The sequence below is a fragment of the Herpailurus yagouaroundi genome, unplaced genomic scaffold (genome assembly GCF_014898765.1).
Source record: "Herpailurus yagouaroundi ecotype Mexico unplaced genomic scaffold, PumYag 29, whole genome shotgun sequence".
In the NCBI taxonomy this organism is placed as follows: Eukaryota; Metazoa; Chordata; class Mammalia; order Carnivora; family Felidae; genus Herpailurus; species Herpailurus yagouaroundi.
Window position 1 is genome coordinate 32,455,145 of NW_024412377.1, and position 13,134 is coordinate 32,468,278.

At 40.2% G+C, this 13,134-nt stretch overlaps 1 long non-coding RNA gene across 1 annotated transcript; it reads right to left on the bottom strand.

Annotated features, from left to right (window-relative positions):
• Positions 1–2,788: 2,788 nt before the first annotated feature.
• LOC121043971 (uncharacterized) lies at positions 2,789–11,647 on the bottom strand. Its single transcript, XR_005797041.1, has 3 exons — positions 11,463–11,647; positions 3,835–3,922; positions 2,789–3,096 (listed from the first exon to the last, which is right to left on the bottom strand). It is a non-coding gene; the product is annotated as an uncharacterized LOC121043971 (long non-coding RNA).
• Between the last annotated feature and the right edge of the window lie 1,487 nt (positions 11,648–13,134).

The following is a 13,134-nucleotide window of genomic DNA, read 5'->3' on the forward strand; positions in this document are numbered from 1 at the left end:
TAAGCGTCCGACTCTTGATCTTGGCTCAGGTCACGATCTCACCGTTGGTGAGTTCAAGCCCTGAGTCAGGCTCTGCTGCTAACAGCATGAAGCCTGCCTGGGATTCTCTCTTTCTCCTCTCTCTGCCCCTCCCCCACTTGCGTGCGTGCTCTCTCTCTCTTTCTCTCTCTCTCTTAAATTAATTAATTAAAAGAAAAAAAAAAGAATTGGAGATACCAGCATGCACTCATGTTTAGCTTAATACAGACACATAATGGTTACACATAGAAATAGTTACACATGTTATAAATATGCACAATATATAATATATAAACACACACACACACAAACACACACACACATAAGCATATCTTTCCTTACTCCATTGGCAGAGAAGACCTAAAAGCAATACACCAGTAATGAAAAGCACAAGTAGCACCAAAATTACAGTGGAGAAATCTAACCTACATTACCTCAGCCAGATGATCAAGGTCAGTATCAATAGTGATAAATCATGTTGATAGTATGGACCTTTGATATAATATGATTTAAAAATTGGTTTTATCTCTGTGACCTTCCTCCCAAAACCCACAATTCCAATCTAATCACAAGAAAAACATCACACAAATCCAACAGATGGCATTCTATGAAATACCTGACCAGTATTCCAAAAAACTAGCAAGGTGTTCAAAAACAAAGAAAGCTGAGGCTGTCATAGCCAAGTACTGCCTATGGAAACATGACAACTAAATGCAATGTGGTATCCTTGATGAGATTCTGGTACAGAAAAAGGACATAAGATAAAAACTAAGGAAATTTAAATAAACTATGAACTTTAATTAATAAAAATTCATCAATATTAGTTCATTAATTATAACAGATACACTATATTAATGTAAGATGTCAAGATGGGAAACTGAGTATGGGGTGTATGGGTACTCCCTGTACTATCTTCCCAATATTTTTATAAAACTAAAATTATTCTAAAATAAGAAATCTGTTTTTAAAAAAGCAAAAAGTATCTTATAGAATCATTCAAAGCAACACCAATTTGAATGCCATAGCTGGATAATCATGTAATAATTCATCTTTTTTTTTTTAAATAAGCCATCTTCTTAAGAGAGAACACCTATTTATAACATAATGTCAACAGCAATCAGATAATTCTGTTTATTAAGTTGCTATGTCTGAGTGTCTTTTGGGATTCTTGGACTCAATTTCAATGTGTGTGAGGGGGATTCCCTTCATACCAACAAACAATTCTCGGACACCATCGGTGTTCTCTGACACCATCTAGCCAGAGACAGCATTAGGTTCTACAAGTTAAGAGTTCAGTCCTTCAAGAGTGCCACCCTCAACTTCAGATGCCAGTTGCAAGCTGAGGCTGTTATCTGTACTTCTGACCAACCAGATGTAAATTACAGGTTCCGAAGTCTCACTCCCTTGGGTTGGATTAATTTGCTAGAGCAGCTCACAGACTCGGAAGAACATTTTACTTACTAGATTTCCTGTTTATCATAAGAAGATATAACTGAAGAACAACCAGACGGAAGAGCTGCATGGGACAAGGCTTGGGGAAAGAGCTCCCATGCTCTATCCATGACACCAGTCTTCCAGCACTTCCATGCATTCACCGACCCAGAAGCTCTCCAAACCCTGTCCTTGTGGTTTTCCTGAAGGCTTCATTATATAGGCATGGTTGATCAAATCATTGGCCTTTGATGATGAATTCAACCTCCAGGGCTTCTCCCCTCCCCAACCGGATCACAAGGTTGGTTCTCCTGGAAAGCACCCCCCAGCCTTAGGTGCTTTCCAGAGGTCATCTCATTAACATGACATAAGACACCTTTGTCATTCTCAACACTTAGGAAATTCCAAGGGTTTGGGGAACTGTGAGCCAGGGACTGCGGAGAAAGACTAAATATATATGAGAGATACAGTAGTCCTCTTTTATTCGAGAGGATATATTCCAAGATCCCTAGTGGATGCCTAAAACTGCAGATAGTACAGAATCCTATATATACTATGTTTTTTCTTATATATACATATCTATGATAAAGTTTAATTTATACGATAGGCACACAAAGAGATTAGCAACAATAATAAAATAGAACAATTATAACAATACACTGTGATAAAAGTTACATGAATGTGGTTTCTCTCTCTCAAAATTTCTTATTGTACTGTACTCACCTTTATTCTTGGGATGATGTGAGATGATAAAATGCCTACATGATGAGGTGAGGTGAAGGATGTAGGCATTGTGATGTAGCCTTAGGCTCCCGTTGACCTTCTGATAATGTCAGAAGGGGGATCACCTGCTTCTGGACCGAGGTTGACCTCAGGTAACGAACTGCAGAAAGCGAAACTGCAGAAAGGGGGAACTACTGTATATTTTGGGCATCTAAACGGCCAACTATCTATTTCTTATAAATCACAGTATCACAGAGTGTGTCCTCCCAAAATTCATATGTCGAATTCTTACCCCCAAAGGTGATGGTATTAGGAGGTGGAGCCTTTGGAAGGTGATTAGTGCCTTGTAACAAAGGCTCCAGGAGCCCCTTCTGCCACTAGAGGATATAAGAAGTTATAACCTGAAAGCGAACCCTCACCCGACACGTTGGCACCGTGATTTTGGACTGCCATCCTCTAGAACTGTGAGAGATAAGTTTCTGTTATCCATAAGCTACTCAGTGTGTGGTATTTTGTTACAGCAGCCCAAATGGACAAGACGTAAGCATTGCAAAATTATTGTCTTATTCGATGCTCACCACACCTCTGAGAAGAATGAAAAAAAGAGGGAAAAAAATCAGTCCTGGTTTGTATTTATTGAAAAACATAAGAGATAATAAAATGTAAAATTTTTAATCAAAATGCACATGAAATGAATAAAGCAAATACCATGGAAAATGCACCATACAATTAAGTAGGCATATTTCTTAACATTTGAGAGGTTACTTGGATGCATTTCTCCCTGGTGAAACGTGGTGCCTCTTTACGGGGCATTCTCATTATCTAGCCTTTCCTGTGTCTATAAATCTCTATGTGGACACCCATAGGTAATGCTAATACACTGGGTCCTACTTCCCAAATGACCTTGATTGTAGCTTCCCAAATCTGAAAACAAAAATTTAAATAAGTTTCATTAAATTGAATATTTATGCCTTATATACCACACAGTAAGTTCTATTTTTTTTACGTTTAAAATTCAAATAAATTTTTTTAGATTCTAAGATATTTGGAATACGTAACAATAAAAATTCCAAAAATCCAATAACTTCTTGACAGCTTAAGAAGCTAAAATTCAAGAAGTTTTTACTCAGGAAATACCTTGTGGATCAACTCAGTTTAGGGATGTCCACAAAGCACCTGAAATTGGCCACTGCGTCCATTAGCTGCTTTGTGTCTGACCTATGGCTTGAGGGAGCAGCTCAGGTTCCTGAGCAGACCAGGGTTTTGTCCTCCTCTTCCACATGGATCCTGCAGAACTCAGTGGTAGGTCAGCCCTCTCTTGGTTCTGCATGGGACAAGATGAGGACTCTACCAAAACCTTAATATCATCATAAAACAGAGAAGCCAGCATTCCCAATCCTAAAATGGTCTCTTATTTCACTGGAATTTTAATTACCTTCTAACAATTAACTCCTGAAAACTTGTTTGAATTTTACAGACTTGAAATTTTAGACAGCTACATTTATGGCTTGGCTTAGAGATGCATAAAATGGAATATATTTTCCAGAGTATCTTCCTTCCCAAATTCTCTTGAAACTAAAAGACTGTATGTACCCTGTCTCAGACAGCGAATTATCCAGGACTAGGATGTTGGTGAGAGACTTATCTTTACAAATATCTTACCTACTTCGCTTTTCCTTCGGCTGTGGGGGAAAAGGTGTCCAGACGGAGTTGTTACTTGCTGAGCTCCCTCTTCATGACAGGCATTGTGCTAGATGTTAAATATACATTATATCATTTAGTCTGTTCAATAACTTCATGCAGAATTCACTATTTTCCCATTGTAATCAAAGCAAACTGAATTCCAAAAGGTTAACTAAAATAGCTGAGACATGCTGGAAGTAAAGTCTTCATGGAGACTTGAACTCAGAGCTGAGATTCAAAGGCCATGTTCTCCCTCCAACACCACCCACAGCTCAAAGAGGTAGATAGACTGTCAAGCCAAGAAGTCTACTGCAAACCTTTTATCAACCTTGAATTAAATATAGCATTTCATTCCATTATAAATATGGACCAGTAGTCACTAATAGCCACAGCTATTCAGGTATTTGTAACTTCACCTCCAAAGAAACCTCAAATATTTTAATATCACAGTATAGTTGTTGTAGGTATCTTAAAATATTATTTGTATTCATCACTACTATGAAGTTATGAAACCATTATGTCTGTGCACTAGATCTTGTTTTTAATTCATTACTAAAACATATATCACAAATTTTCAACAATTTTGATTAATGTCTTCCAGTAGTATTGGTTTCTTTGAAGTTTTTTAAGTGTTTGATTTTATGTATTAAAAATGCTATTTTCAGGGTGCCTGGGTGGCTCAGTTAGTTAAGCATCCATCTCTGGATTTTGGCTCAGGTCATATCTCACGATCATGAGATGGAGTTTGGCAACCAGCTCCACACTAGGCATGGAGCCTGCTTAAGACCCTCTCCCTCTCCCTTTCTCTCTGCCCTTCTCCCTTCTGCTCAGGTACACGTGCACACTCTCTCTCGCCCTCTCAAAAAAAAAAAAAAAGTACTACTCTATAAAGGGGCCCATAGACTTCACAAGACCGCCCAAAAGTTCACAGCACTACTAAGATTAAAATACCTACCCAGGGCCATATAATTAGAAATATTTGAAGAAGCAATGACATACAAATTGGCTTTGTTTATTGTATTTTGATTGAACTAAGACAATTCTACTAATCAATAATCCCCAATCTGGGCACCACATACTTCTCAAGTAATTTCTCATAATACATACTCTTTTCGTTAACTTAGCAAGTCAGCCATTCACACTTGCATCATCAGAAGAAATCCAATTGTTCTCTGCTACTCCACCTGTTCCTAGATATCTCACCTTACACAGGGCAGGTCTGCGATAGGATGTCAGGGGCACCAGGAAAGAGTTTGTTTCTTCTACCTTCCTCCTCTACCAGATTCATGCTAATTATGGATGCTTGTAATTTCTTTATGAATTTAGGGTTTAGGAGGGCCCCTTGAAAAAGTTTTGTATCATTATTAGGGATAAGAGTTAATAGTCAAGTGCCCTCTCCAAGGGGGATGATGATTAACATTCACACAGAGGTATAAAAAGCACACAGTTTCTCCAAGGAAAATTTAAAAAAATATATGTTTATTTTAGAGAGAGAGCGTGAAAAGGGGAGGGGTAGAGAGAGAGAGGGAGACACAGAATCTGAAGCAGGCTCCAGGCTCTGAAATGTCAGCACAGGGCTCAACGCAGGGCTTGAACTCAAGAACCATGAGATCATGACCTGAGCTGAATTGGATGCTTAACAGACTAAGACACCCAGGCTCACCTCCAAGAAAAATTTAAATAGGAGAACTGTGCAATAAGAAAGAAGCATTGAGAAGGGAGGGAAAAGAGCACAGCAAGAGAAATAGGGCACCAAAGTCTCTCTCACAACTTTGCCCTAAACTTTGATGATTCACTTCAATTCTAGTTATTACAATTTCCAGTTCCTCGGTTTCCCATTTGCCAAGCAGGAGTGGTAATATGTGCTTGCCACTCATGTACTGGCTGTGTAGGGACGACTACCAGCCTCCTGGGCATCAAATGCTTTGCATTCAGTCAAGCAAATGTCACATGCCACAGTCAGTGCTGGAAAAACCATCTCTTCTTTATGATGGATGTCACCATGGCCTGTCCTTTCCTGCTAATAATGTAGTTCTTCGGTCTCTAGGCTTCCCACAACACAGGAAGACTGCAATTACATGTGTTTTTAGGCTGACTCATTTTCTAATGGTAACAATCAGTATTTAAGCTAATTAGGAAGATTCTTTTGATGTTCTTTATTTCATTCACAATTAGTCTCCTGCTCTTACGTGTGTGTGTGTGTGTGTGTGTGTGTGTGTGTGTGTGTTTAAATAAACTCCCAGCCAGTAGTGGGAGGAGAAAGAATCATTTCATTGTTCTCAATTTCTATCTGGTTTCAGAGAATTGCTCACCATCTGGCTATTTCTCACTTGAGGCACCTAAAGAGAGTTTGAGTTACTCTGAGCTGCCTCTGAATCCAGGTCCGGATGGGTACTTGACCTGAGAAAGGTCAAAAGTCCCAGAATGTTCTCTCTTTCTTTTGAGTCAATTCCCTGTTTCCGCCAAGTCCCTATCAAAATTCAAGTTGAACTTCCAGACTCTAGCGCTGGGCACAGATGACTTTAGCCATTAGCCAACTTCAGAGAGCAAGACCCTAAGGGAATGGACAAAGAGATGGGTAAAATTAGATGGGATGCAAAGTTTGCAGATTCTACTAGAGAAGGGTGAGGTAAAGGGTGCTCTTCAGGAAAGAGATAGGAGGACCCTACAGAGGTCTACAAAGGAGATGAGCCCTCCCAAAGAAAGTCTTTAGCACTTTAATTAACCACTGGCTTTTTAATCAAATGACTACTGTTCCATGGCTTGAAACAAGGGAACTTTGAACATTAGTCTCTAGGTGAATTTTTTTTTTTTGATGGACCACAGAGGTGGCTCAGTCAGTTAAGCATCTGACTTCAGCTTAGGTCATGATCTCATGGTTTGTGGGTTTGAGCCCTGCATTGGGCTCTGTGCTGACAGCTCAGAGCTTGGAGCCTGCTTCGGATTCTGTGTCTCCCTCTCTCTCTCTCTCTCTGTCTCTCCCCTGCTTGTGTTCTGTCTCTCTCTCAAAAATAAATAAACATTAAAAAAAAAAAAACAGGTCACAGAGGCAAAATTAGGGCCTGTCAATGTCAGCCTGGACAAGGAGGGTGGTTCTGGTCAGTGGCAAAACCGAAGATCAGACTATTCATAGGTTCTCCGGGATGGCCTGTGAATAGAATTCATTCAGCTATTCAGTTAACATGTAAGGCAAATGTATTCAAGCTACAGAGAACCCTAAGACGTGATCCTTCTCCTGAAGGTGCTCACCATCTGGCATGGGAATGAAATGCTTGGACCACTCACAGACACTGACAGAGCTTGGGTTAGTCTCTGTGAGTGAGATGTCACAGAGCATGGCAGATGACGCTCACCAAAAGCACACCTCTGAGCTCTCAGCAGGAAGCTCCATTTTCATTTAAAGTAACACCACAGATGGAAATCACTATCTTGTGTGTGCGGATGTGGCTAACAAAAATAAATAAATAAATATATAAAAAATCTCCTTTTCATTGCCTGTATGTGAAGACTGAAATTTGGTTTGCAGGTGCAAAAATTGCTTGCTGTTTCAGATGTCTGGGGGTTCCAGTTCACATTCTGAGCTGGGCTCCTAACTTGTTCACACAAAACTGTCAATTTTGGGGGTGCCTGGGTGGCTCAGTTAAGTGTCAGAAATTAGCTCAGGTCGTGGTCTCACGGTTCGTGAGTTCAAACCCTGCATTGGGCTCTGTGCTGACAACTCAGAGCTTGGAGCCTACTTTGGATTCGTGTCTCCCTCTCTCTCTGCCCCTCCCCAGCTCGCTCTCTCTCTCTCTCTCTCTCTCTCTCTCAAAAATAAATAAACATTAAGACGATTTTTTCAAAAGTCAATTTTCTAGGCAACTGTTGCGGCCCATCTTTACTTACCCCTGGGAATGCCTAAAGTCAATAACCATGGTCTATCATTTAAAATTATGGGTCAAACTGAGAAACAGACTCTTTAAAAAAAAAGTTTATTTGTTTTGAGAGAGAGAGCACAAGGGCGGGGGGGGGGTCGGGGAGGGAGGAACAGACAGAGAGGGAGAGAGAACCCCACGTAGGTTCTGCACCGCACTGTCAGTGCAGAGCCTGATGTAGGGCTCGAACCCACCAACTGTGAGATCATGACCTGAGCCAAAATCAAGAGTCAGATGAAACCAACTGAGCCACCCAGGCGCCCCTCAAGAAACAGACTGTTAACTATCGAGAACAAACTAATGGTTGCCAGAGGGGAGGTGGGTGAGGATATGCGTAAAATAGGTGATGACAATTAATTTTTTTAATGTTTTTTTAAGAATGAGAGAGAATTTAATGAATTTTTGAGAAAGAGAGAGAGAGAGAGAGAGAAGGCATGAGTAGGGGAGGGGCAATGACAGAGGGAGACACAGAATCCAAAGCAGGTTCCAGGCTCTGAGCCAGCACAGAGTCCAATGCGGGGCTCAAACTCCTGAACCCTGAGATCATGTCCTGAGCCAAAGTCAGACGCTTTACCGACTGAGCCACCCAGGCGGCCCCAGTGATGACGATTAAAGAGTGCACTCGTTGTGATGAGCACTGGGCGTTGTATGCAAGTGTTGAATCACTTAAATTGTACACCTGAAATTAATATTCACCATATGTGAACTACTGGAATTTAAATAAAAACTTATAAAGTAAAAAATAAAATTATGAGTCAAGATGTATTTTTTTTAACATGTGGGGGTTTTTTGTTTGTTTTGTTTTGTTTTAATTCTCTGCCTGGCTTTTATGTAGGCTCCTTCTTTCTCGACGTTCAGCTTTTCAGTTACACAGCTTCACCTCTTAGTCTACTAGCACACAGTATCACACACTGTTCCAGCATGAACACACCCCACCTTCCCCACCCCCACGTTGCTGAAGCTGTGACCATCCCCCCGTCGGCAGCGTGCCCTTCCCTCTCAGAGCTTCAAGCCACAGAGCTATCACCTCCCCGAACAGAATTATCTTCTTTCTCTTCTTTGCCTGGTGAAATCCTATTCATCCTTCACATCCCAGCTGAGGCATGACTGCCACCGTGACACCTCCGTCACTAAACGTCATTCCTCCTTGATGTTACCACATCTGCCCCCATCTCCATTGCAGTGCTAATATAGCACCCAGCTGTTTCTTTATGTGATTATCCGTCCAAAGAGGAAGTTATTTTTCAAGCATTTAGAATGGTTCCTGACAAAGAAATCACTGATGGATTAATGAAGCAATTAATAGCCTACTCCTCTGATAGAACTGTTTTTCAGAAAGCACCAATTGAGTAGTCGGATGACCTAAACTTGCCATTTTAAGCCATCCTTGTAGCTCAGCGATGAAGCTCACGTAAAGGATAAAAGTCTGGATGCGTATCTGTTACTTGAAGAAGCCTCAGAGGTCGTAGAAAAAATAAGACAGCTTCTCTACAGACCTCCAATTTGCTCTATAACCTGATTTAATCGAGGTCACGCACTCAGTCTAGAAGACAGAGCGAGCCACCCTGCACTGGATTCAGTTCAATGAGAGCAGCATGCAGGGACTGCCCTCATCACCTCTAACCTGCACCAATCATTGCCCAGAGGCAAGAGAGAAACTCAAGTCTTCATTGGTCCTTGGCAAACATTACTGAGCACTCCAAATAACCCCACCCTGCATTCAATCATTAACTGGTGGAGTCCTAAGCACTGACACTTGGAAAGGGTCTAGCAATCACCTCTTCTGACTTACCCCCAAAGGAGGAACCTTCTCTATTACATTTGGAGCAAATGGTCACCAATATCTGCTTAAAAACATCTACAGCCAGGAAGCTCCTTACTCTGTGAGGTACCTATGAACCTCTGCTGAGCAACTATGCAGATTAATGAGCAAAGACACATAAAGCACATAGTACCTGGTACAAAGTAATTGTTCAAGCAATTTGAGTTACTGGCATTTTTAATCATTATCAACTTTCAAATCCTTGGTTTTTTTTTGTTTGTTTGTTTTGTTTTTTTTTTTTTTTTGGCTGACAATTCCTTCTTTTTTTTAAGTTTTTTAATTTATTTTGAGAGAGAGAAAGAGAGTGAGTGGGGGAGGGGCCAAGAGAGAGGAGAGAGAATCCCAAGCAGGCTCCATACTGTCAGTGCAGAGCCTGACGTGGGGCTCGATCCCACAAACTGTGAGATCATGACCTGAGCTGAAATCAAGTCGGACGCTTAACCGACTGAGCCACCCAGGCACCCTGACAATTCCTTCTTTTAAGATAAACAATGTACAAGTGAGCAAAACGTTATGTCTAGTACACTTTGGTTTATACAAAATATAAAGAATCCTACACATATGTATGATGATGTGTATGAGTTTGTGTAACTATGCTTACAAAGCTTCTTGAAGGACTCCCTAGCTGCCACTGCAGATGATGCCCAACGTGAGAATGCGAATGCCCATGCCAAAGATGCGGTCTGTAGTCCTTTGATGCCAGAAAGCTCCTGGGCTCTGTGCCATAGGTGAGATGAAAAGCCCTCCACCCACTCTTAGGCTGTACAATACCACTTGGAGCTGGAAGCAATATGCTATATCCAGAGCCCTACAAAATCCATCATTCATCTAGCCAATCCAAGATGCTGGGTAGGGTGTCATCTTCCCATCTCCAACCTTTCCAAAGCTCAGCTACTAACTTCACTTGGAAAAAATGAGTACACACAAAATATTTTCACAAGAGTAAGTAACTATTTCTGTATCAGTAAATTTAGAAATTACCTAAAGGGCATGGTGTCTTCAGAGATCCAGCTCTGACTAGAACATAAACACCTTCCAACAATGTGACGTAGAGCAGTTTAGCTACTGAGAGCTATGGCTGTCAAACATACACTTTTCTAATTATGAGCCAAGCTCTGTAATTATAAAACCAACTACCCCAGTCCTGTGGTTTCCCTAACTAAAGAACTCTTTCTGCTGAAGGTGTGTTCGAGTCTCCAGCTCATGCAGATACATACACCTGCAGCTTTGAAATGACAGGTTGCTTTTGCCCTCACCTTCTACCTTTGCCATTCAGGTTTCAAAGATCTAAACCCTAAGACAGAAGAGTCACGTTTCAGTCAGAACTTATATCCTGGGTATTCATGTTCTCTTCCCCAGGAATTTCTGCAAGAAGCCTGCGAATGAAATCTTAGCTTGGCTACCCAGTCATCTCATACGTATTCATTAGTTCATCATATAACATTTTGAGTACCTGTTTTACATAAGCCATAATATACCCTTCACTATTGCCTCTCCTGGATATATTTCAATTCATGGAATACATAAATGTGGAAAATCATGCACAGTTCCCCTCCCACCAACTTCGTTAACATTCTGTTTTGCTTATTTTTAATTATCATAAATTTTTTTTTCTGAATTTAAGATAGAAATAAATGCAAAGGCCTGTATGTTACTGTTATTTAAGAGGAAAAGACTATACATAAATATATGCTCATAGAGACATGAAACATTTCTAGAAGAAACTGATGTTAGTGATGCCTCTGAGGAGAGAAGGTAGGTAGCTTAGCAATAAGGTAAAATCCTAGGTGATGAGACGAAAACAACGTAAAATCCTGTTTCTGTCCTGGGTCCCTGAAGAAGCAAATTTTGAAAAGCAAACACATGCTTACCGTTTTATGTTCTTCTACACTTTTTCAATCTTGAACGATGTTCATGTGTTGAGAATTCAGAAAAATCATAAATATTGCACAACACTGACCTAATCTTAGTAAATTTATAATTAACTTTTGAATAAAAAATTCTGAGGTCAGCTCTTAGTTGACCTAGAGATTCTTAGATTTTTTTTTGTCTCCTATCATTAACAAAAACCCCCAAGCCCTATCTCCCAACCCACCAAAGAAATTACCAATTCCTCACTTATGGTAAATAAGTAAGTATATTACTTTCCTATTGCCAATATAAAAAATTACCACAAACTTCATGTCTTAAAACAACACAAATTTCTTTTCTTATAGTTCTGGAGGTCAGAAGTCTGGCATGGGTCTCACAGAGCTAAAATCAAAATGTAGCAGGGCTGCAATTCTTTCTTGAGGTTATAGAAGAAGAATCCATTTCTTTGCCTTTTACAGCTTCTAAAAGGTAGTCACAATTCTAGGCTTGTGGTTCTTTCCATCTGTAAAGACTGCAATGGCTGGTCAAATCTTTCTCCTATTTTATGATTCTAATGCCCTTCTGACTCCCAATTCCACTTTCACACTGGGTCCTCCCAAATAACTCAGGATAGTCTCCGAATGTTAAGGTCAGTGCATTAGAAATCTTGATTCCACCTGCAACCTTAATTCACCCTTGCCATGTAACATAACATATCCACAGCCTTCAAGATTAGGGCATAAACATCTCTGGGTGGGCACTATTCTGCCTACCACAGTAAGTAGATTACATAGATATGTACATACATCCATACATTACATACATAGAGGTTCTGAAGAGATATGGCTTCTTCCATAGGATGGCTTTTTACATTAGAAAACATAACATTCAAAATCCTTGTCTGAAATAAGTGCTTTTGGATTCCTTTGGCACTGTTGGGAACCATTCCAAGACATATAAGGAAGTAGTTGTGACAGTCTGTAAATATATGCTCTGCAGCCTGACTTCCTGGTCTCAAATCCCAGGTCTACCCCTTACACTGTATGACTTGTACCTCAGTTTCCTCATTCATAGAATGAAGTTAGTATTTAGTACCTATATCACAAGGTTGTTATGAGGCTTAAATGAGTTACTACCATTTAGAAAAGTGCCGCACATAATAAGAAATCAATACATGCGACTTAGTTTGACTTGATTCACACCTGCATGACTCAGAGTGCCCACAAAAGAATCCCTCCCAGAACACAGAAATGGTCAGCCCCAAATCCTGTCTCTGTCCTAGGAGCACTGAGAAGAAAATATTGATAATATTTTAAAATCCACCTTTAAAATCCACTGCCATCTAGTTTTTTACTTTTGACTTACCAAACTGAAAGTTAAAATAACAGCCTATCCAGAAAAACATCAGGTAAGAACCTGGTAAGCCTACTAGTTTTCTGCTATGGGTTATATGGATTGAGACAGTCTTTGACCTTAAGGAAATTGCCACGCAATGGGTAGGCACTACAAACAAAGACAGAGCATAATTAAACAAATTTAACAAAAAGATACATTTCTACAGCCTCAGAAAACTCGGATCTAATAAAGCGAAGGAAGTGGCTCTCCATTTTGTTCTGTTTGCTCCCAATGTCCTAAGTCTGAAAACTCTGTATAGCAATTCTCATAGCTAACACCAAGGAAATAGAACACACG